The 13,010-nt window shown below is 40.9% G+C and overlaps 1 protein-coding gene across 3 annotated transcripts in view; it reads right to left on the bottom strand.

Moving 5' to 3' along the window:
- ELAVL2 (ELAV like RNA binding protein 2) overlaps positions 1-13,010 on the bottom strand; it is a 140,365-nt gene that overhangs the window by 14,254 nt on the left and 113,101 nt on the right. The window lies entirely within an intron of this gene.

The raw sequence follows: 13,010 nt of genomic DNA, 5'->3' as shown, positions 1-13,010 counted from the left end.
TAAACAAATGGGAAATGCCATCCCCCCCTGGGTGGAGAGAATATTTCCCCCTAGATTTGTAAGTTTCAAAACAGACCAGTGATGCACACAGCACAGGGCTATTTGTGCTTAACAGATTGTTCTCAGTGGGGCCAACCCCTAAAGTAGGGATTTTGGCTCAATCTAATGATTAAGCTTCAGGACTCTAAAGTCATCTGATATTATTGTAACCTGTTTTCAATTCTCCCATCTCCAGGAGAGATGGTGCCACATTTCTAAACAATTTACCCTGTTATCATTAAATATGCCCCTTTGATTACTCCAAAATAACTTTATCACCTCTAAATTCCCAGATTTAAATATGGGATTGAGCTGTTTCGCCTATCATTCTGTCTATTGTTGTCTTGCTCACAAGTCTTTCTAATCTTGATTTCAAAGATCTGAAATCTGTTTATTGACTTTACCTGCAATTTTCTGTACCCTTTCAAAAAGCTTCCTATCTTTGACATATAGTACCCCCAAATCCTACTAGGATGGAAGAGAAAATGAGTCCAGGTTGTTTATAATCAACATTCTTTACATAAGTTCACGTAGGAAGGAACTACAGCTGTCTCTCTTCTCTCTTATCATTGTATCCTCAATCTCTTGGCACATGGTAGATGCTAAAATATTTGCTGAGGAAAGCCAATGTAATACCCCATTGATCCGATAGGTCCACAGTAGCTTACTGGACCACAGCATTTAAGGGACAGTTCATCAAGTCATCTAGACTTTGCCCAAATTGTAACTGACTGCTCTCTGCCTATAAGCTATCTCTGCCAAGTTTTAGATCGCTGAGTCTTATGTACTATTCCTGATCACAATCTCTTTGGTTTTAAGTGTAAGCACGTTTAGACTACCTGCAATGATAAAAACTTCACAATATATCCCCTTTTCCAGATTGTTCATGACAAAGGCAAATGGGTCTAATTCAGGACTGACTTACGGGGTACCGTGTTATGATAACTTCTGCCTACTCATTTCATCCATTAGTATCCACTTTTAATCTACTTCATTGCTTTTTTTAAAAAAAAAACAACTTTTCAATTTAAACAGTTTTGATATGAAATATTTTCTCCATGGTTTAAATTCTGCTCATAGCTCTTTGTGTAATAACTTTTTTTTAAATTTCCCAGGAGGTTTAAAAAGCAAGCCAGGTTTAATACTACTTTATAAAAGGTCTTGCTATATTTTATCCCGATCCTAATAGTGTGAACATTTAAAACTCTTATCGTTTATTCAAAGTTTGCTTATTAACTTAACACCTGTTGTCCCAACGGCTATATTAGCACTGTCCTGTCCTCCAGGCCAAAGGGAGAAGCTAAATAACTACTCACAGGCTGCTCTTTTTTTCTGAGTTCCTAAACCCTTAAGAACAATGAACTTAAGGACAATGGACTTGGGGAACTATAATGTTAGTGACAAATAAGAAATGAAGGAAAATTCCAAGTGATCAACAAAGCAACGGAAATGGCCTCTAGTCTTGGGACGGCGATAAACAGATATAAACAGAAAGCCAATGTATTCCTATGCAGTGAGTGAGTAAAGAACAACTCCCAATTCTCTGGGTAAGCTAGAATCCCACTGCTTGGACTCCCCTGGTATCTAATGGTCTCCAGGGCTTTATTTCAGGGGCAGGGAGCTCTCAGCAAGTCAGCAGTCAGTCTGCTCCAGATCATGTGAAAGAAGTGTTCCCTTTATGAAGAGCTACTTCCCATGTGCAACAGAGTAAAAGCATCTTCTCAAAGTCTGGGCGGCTTTCAATGGCTGATGAAGCAGGCAATAGAGGTGGGCAGGCTCTCCATGAGCTCAAACGTGGCATGAAAAGTGTAACAGTAGGTCAAGGTGACAGCTCTTTAAGCAATGTGCCTGGCCTCAAAACTAGGTTCCGTTCATGACGGACAAATTCTTTTTTTAAAAATATATTTTATTGATTTTTTACAGAGAGGAAGGGAGAGAGTTAGAAACATCGATGAGAGAGAAACATCAATCAGCTGCCTCCTGCACACCTCCTACTGGGGATGTGCCCGCAATCAAGGCACATGCCCTTGACCCGAATCAAACCTGGGACCCTTCAGTCTGCAGGCTGACGCTCTATCCACTGAGCCAAACCGGTTAGGGCATGATGGACAAATTCTTTAAGTCCATTACCACATAATTGTACTGGCTTTATGTGGTTATTAGGAATAATTCAATAAATAATCTTGAAAGCACATAAAATGCTGAGCACAGAGCCTAAAAACCTAGGTGACTATATTACAAATACTATTTACCTCTACGTGCACTTGACAATGTAGGTAAAGACCCAGACTATTAGACTTGGGAATAACCTGAGCCCATTACTGTGTTCCAGAAAATTTACTCATGCAGTGACATTTACTGCTTTGTGCATTTCAGAGGAGTGTGGGCGGAGTGTTTTAAAAGTTATCCTAAAATATATTTAGGAAAACGGGTTTATATTTAGTGCTTATATAAAAGCTTTGAAAACATACTTGGGTCAGTTATGTTATCTGCTTTTATTTTTCCTTCAGTTCACATTGCTTAATTCCCAACCTGTAGTGACTATATTGTCTTATTTTCTGTATTCTAGATACATGTAGGGCCTTGATCCTGAAGAGCCTGCCCCTTCCTAGAGATAGTAAATGACTCCCCTGGTGAGCACAACTTTGATATACAAACCAACCAATCCGGAGCCCACACTGCTATCTCCGTTATCTAACTCACCAAACCAATATTTCCCCTGCCCTAAGTCACTGCAGGGCCAGGTACTAGACAACTAGGAACTACCCTGTAGCCCAGAGCTCTCCAAATTATTCCATCTATCTAATGCTAACTTTACTCACCTTATTCTGGGATCAAAGTTGCTCCCTTTCCCTCCCTCTAGCAAGGATAGCACTATAACCCACACCCTCCCTCACACTTTCTTTCCACTAGAACCCCAATGAAGGTTCGGGGAGGCTCTGCCCTCTCCCCTCTGACACCTGACTGCCCCTGGTGCTTCCCCACATGGCCCTACATGGCATGTTGTGTCTGTTTCTAGACATTTGTGAGTATAAACTTCTTCCTTTATAACAAACATTTCTGCGTCTGCAGGTCTTATCATACCTGATTAACACAAATCCTGGGTACCCTTTTAGCACACAGCCATACTGTAAAGGCTCCAAGAATAACAAATCTCAAAACAGTATTTTTTAGTAACTTTCTCAATGAACTGGTTCCAACTGCCACAGGCACGAAATTGTTTGCAAACTCGTGGAGATAACGAACACTATTCCCATTTCCCTTACACTTAGAGGCTTCTGAGACTTCATTTGCAAAGCGTTTTCAAATACAGTGTTTTATTTGTGCCTCACAACAACCCTGTGAGGTAGGTAGGATAGGGCACACATTAGTATTTTATTGCTGGGGAAATAGGTATCGACAAGACAAATATCATGACTAAGGTTATACACACGTGTTCAACTCTTGATTCCAATTCTGATCTTCTGACCCCATGTTCTTGCCTACTTGTCTGGTTTCTCTGCCACAATACCACATGATAGTAACTAGCTTGGCACACTTGTTCTGAGAGTTTAGAAAAATTAAATGCCCCTTGGTTATTTCTTAAATACTCACAGAGTGAAAATGAGCAGAGCAGAAAACATGATGGTACTAGAAATTATGATTAAGTCAAAAGTTATTTCATTTCATTTTCCATTAATATCTTTAAGTCACTTTTTCCAGGAAAAGGATGAGTGACCACCAATTGCAATTAACTAGAGAAACTGCACATCGTTATCAGAATTTTAGAATTAGTTTTATTACTTTCTTATTTTTAGAATGTAATTAAATGAGTAACGCACCACCCCACTCCACCCCTGCCCACTTCCCGAAATTTTGTAAGGGCAACTGTCCCCTTCCCAGACCACTATGCCAGGGGTCCTCAAACTACGGCCTGCGGGCCACATGCAGATACAAATATTGTATTTGTTCCCGTTTTGTTTTTTTTACTTCAAAATAAGGTATGTGCAGTGTGCATAGGAATTTGTTCATAGTTTTTTTTTAAACTATAGTCCGGCCCTCCAACGGTCTGAGGGACAGTGAACTGGCCCCGTTTAAAAAGTTTGAGGACCCCTGCACTATGCTGTGTCTCACGTCTTGTTTCTGGGATCAAAGCCGCTCCCTTTCCCTCCCTCTAGCAAGGATAGCACTATAACCCACACCGTCCCTCCAGGAAAATACGTCTTCTTCTCTTTCTTCCACCTTGAAGGATGATAAACAGAAACTATACTGAGACCAAAGGAGGAAGAAGGCTAGTAGCAGTAGGATAAGGACTTGCACCTTTGAAGATTCAAATAAGTTTCCAGATCAAATTTTGCATCTGGCAACTGTCAGCTACCTTCCTTATTCTGACGTTTTCTGTGGATCTGGAGTATGTACTGGTGCCTTGCTTTTAATACCCACGGAGAGAACCACTCTTGGGCTATCTTAACCCTCAAAATGTTGTCTATCTTTGTGGTTCTTCAAGACTAAACTCCCTTGGAGAAGACCCAAGAGATGGTTTTGTTTTGTGGCGAGTTCTGGATGAGAAAGACTTCAGTAGGATGAACCTCCAGCTCCCTTTGACTCCCAGTGGGGTCAAAACAGCTCCTCCTTCACCAAATGCAAGCTGTTCTCCAAACAACAGTCTCTGGATTAATAGATGGGTTTGGATTTTAAATTTTCACTGCCATTTAAACAGGTGAATATTTAATGCCTGAGAAGCAAGGTTAGAAAATGTCAAAACTACTAAGTGAAGGATCTAATTTAAGAGGCAGCTAGAGAGTCTGCAATTTAAATATTTAAAGATAACACAGGGAGTACTACACTGAACAGCAATCTACTCCAATGACAGCAATTTAAAACTCAGGCTGATGCAGGAATTTCCCACAACCTTCCAAGTGATATAATAAACAAAGACAAGCAATACTGAGGTTACATGAAGGAAGAGAGAGGGAGGCAGTTACAAGTACCAGGCAAATAAATACTCTGGCCAATGGTTTCTCCATTTGTTCTTCACCAATGAGAGCAGATTGGACAAAATAGAGATAAAAATAGATGTATCAAAGTAATTAGGTCTCAAAAACAGAGTAGTTTAAAACACAGTATATTTCTTAGAATTAAAAACTCATTTCTTCATCAGCAACTGAAACTAATTATACATTAAACATTCAAGGAAGCATATGAAGAATGAGTTATCAAAACCAAGGTAATCACCTTGCTGGGTGGTTCAGTTGGTTGGAGCGTCATCACATACACCAAAAGGTTGCAGGTTCGATCCCGGTCGAGGTGAGTACAGGAGGCAACAGATTGATGTTTCTCTCTTATATCAATGTTTCTCTCTCTCTCTTCCTTCCTTCCTCTCTAAAAATCAGTACAAACATATCCTCAGGTGAGGATTAAAAAAAAAAAAAAAAGGACACAATTACAGCATACAGAATTAAAAGGAATGGAAATATGGAAAATAACTGGTATTTTAAATGTGCATAGTAAAGTTTAAAATCCCTGAACATGACTTTCAATACAAGTCCATTTAAATGCTTTTGTCCAAAAACACAACTGCCTCCGCTTCTCTGACTCATCAGCGAAAAGATCAGTGACAATGGACATTAATGCAAGAGATTAAGGTGATAAGGTCTACAAGTGAACAAAGCAATTCCTTCTCCATTAAACGAAGGGCATTTGAAAAATCTCCCACTGGTGAGATCACCACTGAACAACTCCCATCACTTGTCAATTACTGACCTAGGACTACAAACATCCTGAAAATTAGACACTTGCCACTTCTAAAGCTCCATTCAATCTCTCCCGCGGAGGGAGTGCTCACTGTCCGCCATCGCTGTGCCATTTAAACGGAGAGTTAATTGCTGTTCTTATAAAAGATGGAGCCTTGGTGGGACTCTGAAAAATGACTCTATCCCTAAATGAAGGTCAGCCATGACTCTGGTGCTCAGTAACAAGGGTCTTGTGCCCACAGCAAGGCCTATGGACAGGTGACCACACCGGACTCTCCAAAAGCGCCCAGAAGTAAAATACACAGAAGAATGTGGCCTCTCACCTCAACGCAGGCCACAGCCCTCAAAATTCACCCAAAAGAAGGATGTGTACTCTGATCGTCTAAGTCAGCGGTTCTCAACCTGTGGGTCGCGGCCCCTTTGGCGGTCGAACGACCCTTTCACAGGGGTCGCCTAAGACCATCCTGCATATCAGATATTTACATGACGACTCATAACAGTAGCAACATTACAGTTATGAACTAGCAACGAAAATAATTTTATGGTTGGGTCACAACATGAGGAACTGTATTTAAACGGCCAGAAGGTTGAGAACCACTGTTCTAAGTACAAAACCCTAGCAGGAACAGGATTCAAACATACACTGAGGCATATACAGGTAGCCTAGGCCAAGATTAGGTTTTACTTAAAAACAGACACGTTTCACAAAGGGTTGCAGATGAGTAAGCCTGAGAGAATAGAGCAAACAGAAATAGGTCCATCAGAAACTAAAGAACAGCTCCAGCAAAGGTGTTAGAGCTAAAAGGGATAATCACACCTCGAAGGAAGGCTTAGCGAAGGTATACATTGGGGTAGTTACCTTTAATAGGTATTTCAAGACACAAAATTTAGAAAAACTACATCAATGGGAAATACAGATGGAACCTCAAATGTTACTGAGACTGGATTTGTTGAATTCTTTAAGTCTACACAAAGATTGTGTTCATTCAAGCGAGCAGCTCAGATACCGAGGAATACATCTGATCACGCTATGCTCTGCTTCAGTTCCCTCAGGGGCTCCCTAATGCTCTAAGATTAATTTCAAATGTCTCAGTCCTTTATGCTCAGGACACTAAGTTACGTCTTCTATATAAAAACACACAACCTTCAATGTTTCCCAAAGCTTTCTGCTCTCTCACTTCCCTGGTTGTGTCCCAAGACACCAAACAAAACCATGGAAGGGGGATTCAACGACCTTAACCCTTTGTCAGGGGGTTTTCCTTTAACCCATTGGCTGCAACAGTCTGAAACCGCACAAGTTTTCTGGCAAAATGAGTTATTGGGAAGATGACCAGACATTTACAAGGAAATACCAGAAGAGAGAGATTCAAGAAGGTAACAACCTTAGCTTTGCTAAATATCTTCTTATATACATCTGAAATAAATCAAAATGAGTCATCCCATTACAACAGTTACTGTATTTCTTGTAATTCCTGAGAATTATTTGCGTACCTGAGAAAATCTAGTATTGGTGGGATGTGGGGAGGAGGATTGAAGAGAGAAAAATCAAACTAAGAATTCTACAGCTAGTGTTTTACACCAATTAAATTAAAAAGTACCCAGAATAGTGAGAATCTCTTAGGTATCAAACATGCCTGCTTTTATTTTATTTTATTTTTTTAACTGGATGCCATTTAATGGAAAGTGAAAACAGCAAGTGGTTTACAGGAGAGAGACTGCCCGACTTCACATCATTGTTGGAGCTTTAGTGCAACATAGGAAATAAACTTCCAGGCAGCCGATTCTTGCATCCAAGTTAAAGACGAAGCGAAGGCTTAATAATGTCATAAGTGATTATAGAAGGCATTGTTAAAAGCAACACTAAACCTACTGAATAGCCACAGAAAATCAAAAGTATTCTAGTTGAAAGATTTGTACTAAGCAACGAATCATAAACTGGAGACTTTGGCAAATTAGATTTCCTTTTTCACACACCTTCAACTCAGCCTCTGAAAAACTAGGCTGAGCAGAATTTATTAAATGCTACCGAACACCGTCTCATCCATGTGTATCAATTAAATGAGGGTCCAAACAGGCTGTCTTCGACAGACATCTTCATTTTTTATGGAAGTGTGGTAGTTGGCAGATCCTATCTGTGCTTTTATTGTTGCTTCTAGTTGGCTGCTGCACTCACTGGGTTCAAAAAGGGTTCTCAGGCTGATAAAGGCCAACAGGGAGTCCACGGTAGAGATATTCTTGAAATGCAACTCAGAGAAGCCACACATGCCTTCCAAATTCCTAAAGACCTCTGCATGTGAGAATTCAACAAAGAATAAAACACAAGCAGAGCAATGGTATGAATATGGCATCTGAGGAAGGAGTGGTGGCGGTTAAATGAAATTCACTACCGCAGTGGTGGTAGATTAGTCATGCGAAGGTCTAAGCAGGAATCTATCAATCAAAATATTCCATATTCCATTTCCAAACTTAAAGCCATCACTTAGCCCATTAAAATTTTAGGAAGCGATTACACTAAAGTGGCACACACACAAAATAGATGAGGTTCCAGCTGTAACCAGTGGAGTCCATTCTTATCTGCTCTGACTTAGAAGTGTCAGTAGTGGTTAAGAAAGCAGACTCCCTTACTTTTAACATTAACAATGAGAAATGAGCCCAGCTAGTGTGGCTCAGTGGGTAAGCACTGACCCATGAACCAAGAGGTCACCAGTTCGATTCCGATAAGGGCACATGCCTGGGTTGCAGGTTCCAGCAAGAGGCAGCTGATCAATGTTTCCAACTCTCTATCCCTCTCCCTTCCTCTCTCTCTAAAATCAATTTTAAAAGAAAACTATTAAAAATAAGTAAAAATGAGAAATGACCCTTTATTTATATGGGCACATAATCTTTCAAAATTTTAAGCATGAATAGGAGGCAGAAGAAAATGTATTATTACTGGTGAGGCTCTGGCTACAACAGAGTGTACTATGAAGTAGTGGCCAGAAATTAATGCTTGTACTAGAGCAAAGTCAAGGAGTAAAAGCATAAGGCATGGAGTCGCACAGAGCTAGGTCCAGATCTGGGCTCTGCTGCTTGCTTGCCAGTTACATAACTCTGAGATAATTCCCTTTGGTACTTTGAAACCTTCATTTCTTTATTTGTAATTTGATGTTTAATACTCCTTACCTCACAGGGACCGCATAAGGATTAAACAGAGTAACAGAACTATTAACACAGAGCCGGAGAACCATAGTAATGTTTTAATCATAATGTAATGATTTCATGTGTATAATCTCATAACAGCACAGCTAATGACAGCCCCTGACATTTATTAAGTTCTTCCCGTGTGCCAGGCACTATTCTGGGTATGTTACATATACTACCTCAACTGATCCTCACAAGTGTATGAACTATTATTTTCAGCATCCCAGTTTATGAAAGAAAAAACTCAAATATACCACTGTCTCTTAGATCAGATAAGAAGACACAGAGGGGGAGAACTTGACACAAGGAAGAGGCATCCCTTTAACAGAAAAGCAGTTCAAAGATGAAATAACTAAGGTGTTTTCCAAAGTCATGGCAGTTATAAAAATGAATGTATATTAATTATTACATTAAAATACAATTTGTAATACAAATCTGTAATTATGACTTATAATTATGATGTTATTAAATACTACTTGTATTTTGTAAGACAGTGGCAGATGAGAGTGTGTGAGAGCCTGAAGCCTGGATGAAGCATGAGGCTGGTACAAAAGGCCAACTTAATTTTATTTCTCTAATCAAAACCCTCCCACTTCCTCCTTCTCTCTTGTAGAGATCTGCTAGACCCTAAAGTGAGGAGCAGGATGAAACACAGAGGATACTTTCTGGGGAGACAGCGGTAGAAACAACAAAGGGATTTCAAATTGCGCCTGATTTAAGGTTAGGGCTACACGTATGTTTCTGAATGTGGAATGGGCTACAAGGCTCTGCGATCGGTGCCCAAAGCAACGTGATTTCACAGAGAATAAACCAACACCAAGACGGCTAGACTAGTAGGTAGCCCTATAAATTCTTGTCTAGACACTTCCATTAAATACCCTCTGAGGGCATAAGAGGCTGGAGGAAGAAAGGAAGGCTCAGGACTCAGTATCCAATGTGTTTGGGCTTCTACTCGGCCAGACAGCAGGCTGCCTCAGTGCCTCCTCCCGGGGTAGCAATGCTGTTATATTGTCAGGCGTTAAGCTCCTACAGGGTTGTAACTAACTCTTACATATATACGTCTCACACACCCCACGTAGGCACTCCAGTACCTGCCGAGTAAATATATTCCAGGGCATCCTGCAGGGGCTGCTTCTGAAGTACCTCTCAGGCAAGATGATTAGAAGGTGCAGTACTTGCCCAAACTACCTGGCTTTTTATGCCTCTTGGAAACAATACAACAGTTAAATTGGCCTATACCGGTAGAAAAACAGACGTATCATCCACTTCTTCGAAAGCCGTTCTCCAGTAACAGCTTCTTAAGGGTCCTTTCAACACACTACCTGGTGAAAGTAGAGTGGAGCTGTTTAAGAAAAACCGCCATGGCCTGGTGGCTCAGGTGGCTGGAGCATCGTCCCTTGCACCAAAAGGTTGTGGGTTTGATTCCTGGTCAGGGCACGTACAGGAAATGGCCAATGGATGATTCTCACACTGATGTGTTTCTCTCTCTTTCTCTCTCTCTCTCTCTCTCTCTCTCTCTCTCTCTCTCTCTCTCTCTATCTCTTCCTCTCTTTCTAAAATTCACCAAAAACATACCCTCATGGAAGGATTAAATAAAAAGAATAAAGCCAACTAGTACCGGTTAGCAATGTATGGGGGGAAAGGTTCTCAACAAGCCAATGTCGGTGGGTACACATGCTAGGGCTTTCACAAACTTCATCTATGGTTTGACAGAGAGAGAAAATATATGAAAGAGAGAGACTGACGGACAAAGACAAGGGCAGATGGACATTACGTAGAAAATCTCCCATAAAGGGATAACAATAGTTACATCTTCATTTATTGTAGAAAAAAGGAAAAGGAGCAGGTAAGTCCTTCACACATCCTTCATTTGACATCTTCAATGAGTAGTAACGCCTACCAAGAAGTGAGAGTTGCACTTTTAATTTCACTAAAATTGTGAATATTTCTCTCTTTGAGAATACAGAGCAGGTCTCTCCTATTTCTTATAAACAATACAGAGGAACTTCCTCATTCAGGATTTATTCCTAGGGGAGCCTGTTTTCTGTGAGGAGCCTAGGAGCCTAACTTTTCTTGAAGACAAGATGCCTGCCCTCAGAGAGCAGAACGCAAACAGGAGAGAAAAGCCCTGTGCAGTGAAAACTAAGTCCTTTTAAGCGCCAAATAAAACTTGGTAAACAATGACCATGGAATAGGCAGAGGATGAGCCAAGGCAGGAGGGAAGACTAGGATGCTGTGTATTTAAGGATGAAGAGCCCAGCGGAGATAAACATTCTGTAGGACGCCGAAGCCAGTTCGGCTCGGTGGATAGAGCATCGGCTTGTGGACTGAGGGGTCCCGGGTTCGATTCTGGTCAGGGGCATGTGCCTGGCTTGTGGGCGCTTCCCCGGTGGGGGATGTGCAGGAGGCAGCTGATCGATGTTTCTCTCTCATCGATGTTTCTGACTCTGTGTCTCTCTCTCTTCCTCTCTGTAAAAAATCAATAAAATATATTTAATAAAAAAAAAATTCTGTAGGACAATGAAAGCACTGAGTAGGGACCTGGGGCAGATTCTGGAGCTCTTCAATGTCAGGTGAAGCTCTTCTAAGGCAGTCACAGTCTACAGAAGTGTGTATGTCATGTACCTGTACAATATGCACACAGGCGTGCCATCAGAAGCCAGGTGAGGAGAGTAGTCAAAATCAGTGTGGCAATAAAAAGCTCATTTAAATACCATCTGCAATAAGTTTCCTTTTGTTCTATAGCTAAAAGAAAAACTGCTTGGCTACAAAGTTCACTCAGCTATCCAAGTCTTCTTTGGCCTACTTACACACACAGTAATGAAAATATAATGATCCTTTCTCTGTGTGGACACTAACCACTCCATAGAAAATGTCCGTCGTGTTGCCATTTGTAAATGCCTTAACCGAGACTCGCAGGTCACCAGGGATCTTTGCAGAACGAGGCAGGTGTGTCCACAAACAAATGAATTCATCTGCCCAAAATTCATCCCTGTAGTTCTCGTAAGTTAGGTCTTCACTTAAGAAGTATAAATGTAAACTATGGGGCCAGGTGTAATCAAATTTTGCTACCAACCATTTTTTTTTGTAGAAGGCTATTTACTTGGTAAATAAGCACACTTTATCGTTTTCAGGTGGAAGTTTTTTCCAAAAAGTACTTGTCACTTAAAGGCCTGTCTTCGCCTTTGGACAAGACATTCCTTCATGTGCTACCTTTCTTCTTCCTCTGCCTGATAAACCCTGTTGTGTAAAACCCTCTCACCTGCGAGAGCACTGCAGAGGCCTCTCGACAGCCAGTGACTGATCCATCCACTGCACTCATGCACTTACACATTCAGATGACGGGCACGTGAGTCAGCGCTGTCTCCCCAGCTGCACAATGACACCAAGGAACAGACCACATCTTGCCATACTTTAGCACAGCTGCCTGGTACATCCTAGGCACTTAAAATGCTTAATGAATCCAGCACTTACTTAATTACTCACAGATATCCCCTACCCCAGATGGAATAACCATGATTGTACAGACTTAGAAAACTATTTACAATTAAATGTTTTTAACATCACCTTTAATTTTTTTGTCCTTTATTTGAGGAGGGGGAGAGAAGGGGATGAACATTAATAACTTTTAGAGCACATGACCTTCCCTGAAAACTAAGCGACAAACCATTGCTCTTGTTATGGTTCCATAGAATATAAGGCCCTAATGGGATGGAACTCTTGAAGATGATAACCAGTTTCACTAAATCTTTAATGTATATTAAAATAGTATTCAAACTTCCCAAGGAAACTTTCTAACAATCTTTCTCTTTTAAACAAAGGACATTTTATTTGTATAATCCCCCTTTAAACACCTGTTGCAAATGTTAAACAGTCTGCAACGCATGCTGCTTATACAAGCAGACCTCATGCTTATACAGGCAGACCTCATGCTTACACAGGCAGACCTCATGCTTGTACAACAGGCAGACCTCTTGCTTGTACAACAGGCAGACCTCTTGCTTATACAATGGGCAGACCCCCTGTTTATACAACAGGCAGACTTCCTGCTTGTACAAC

The sequence above is a fragment of the Myotis daubentonii genome, chromosome 11 (genome assembly GCF_963259705.1).
Source record: "Myotis daubentonii chromosome 11, mMyoDau2.1, whole genome shotgun sequence".
Taxonomy (NCBI): Eukaryota; Metazoa; Chordata; class Mammalia; order Chiroptera; family Vespertilionidae; genus Myotis; species Myotis daubentonii.
The sequence above is the reverse complement of the archived record's forward strand: the minus strand, read 5'-3'. Positions and strand labels throughout refer to the sequence as shown.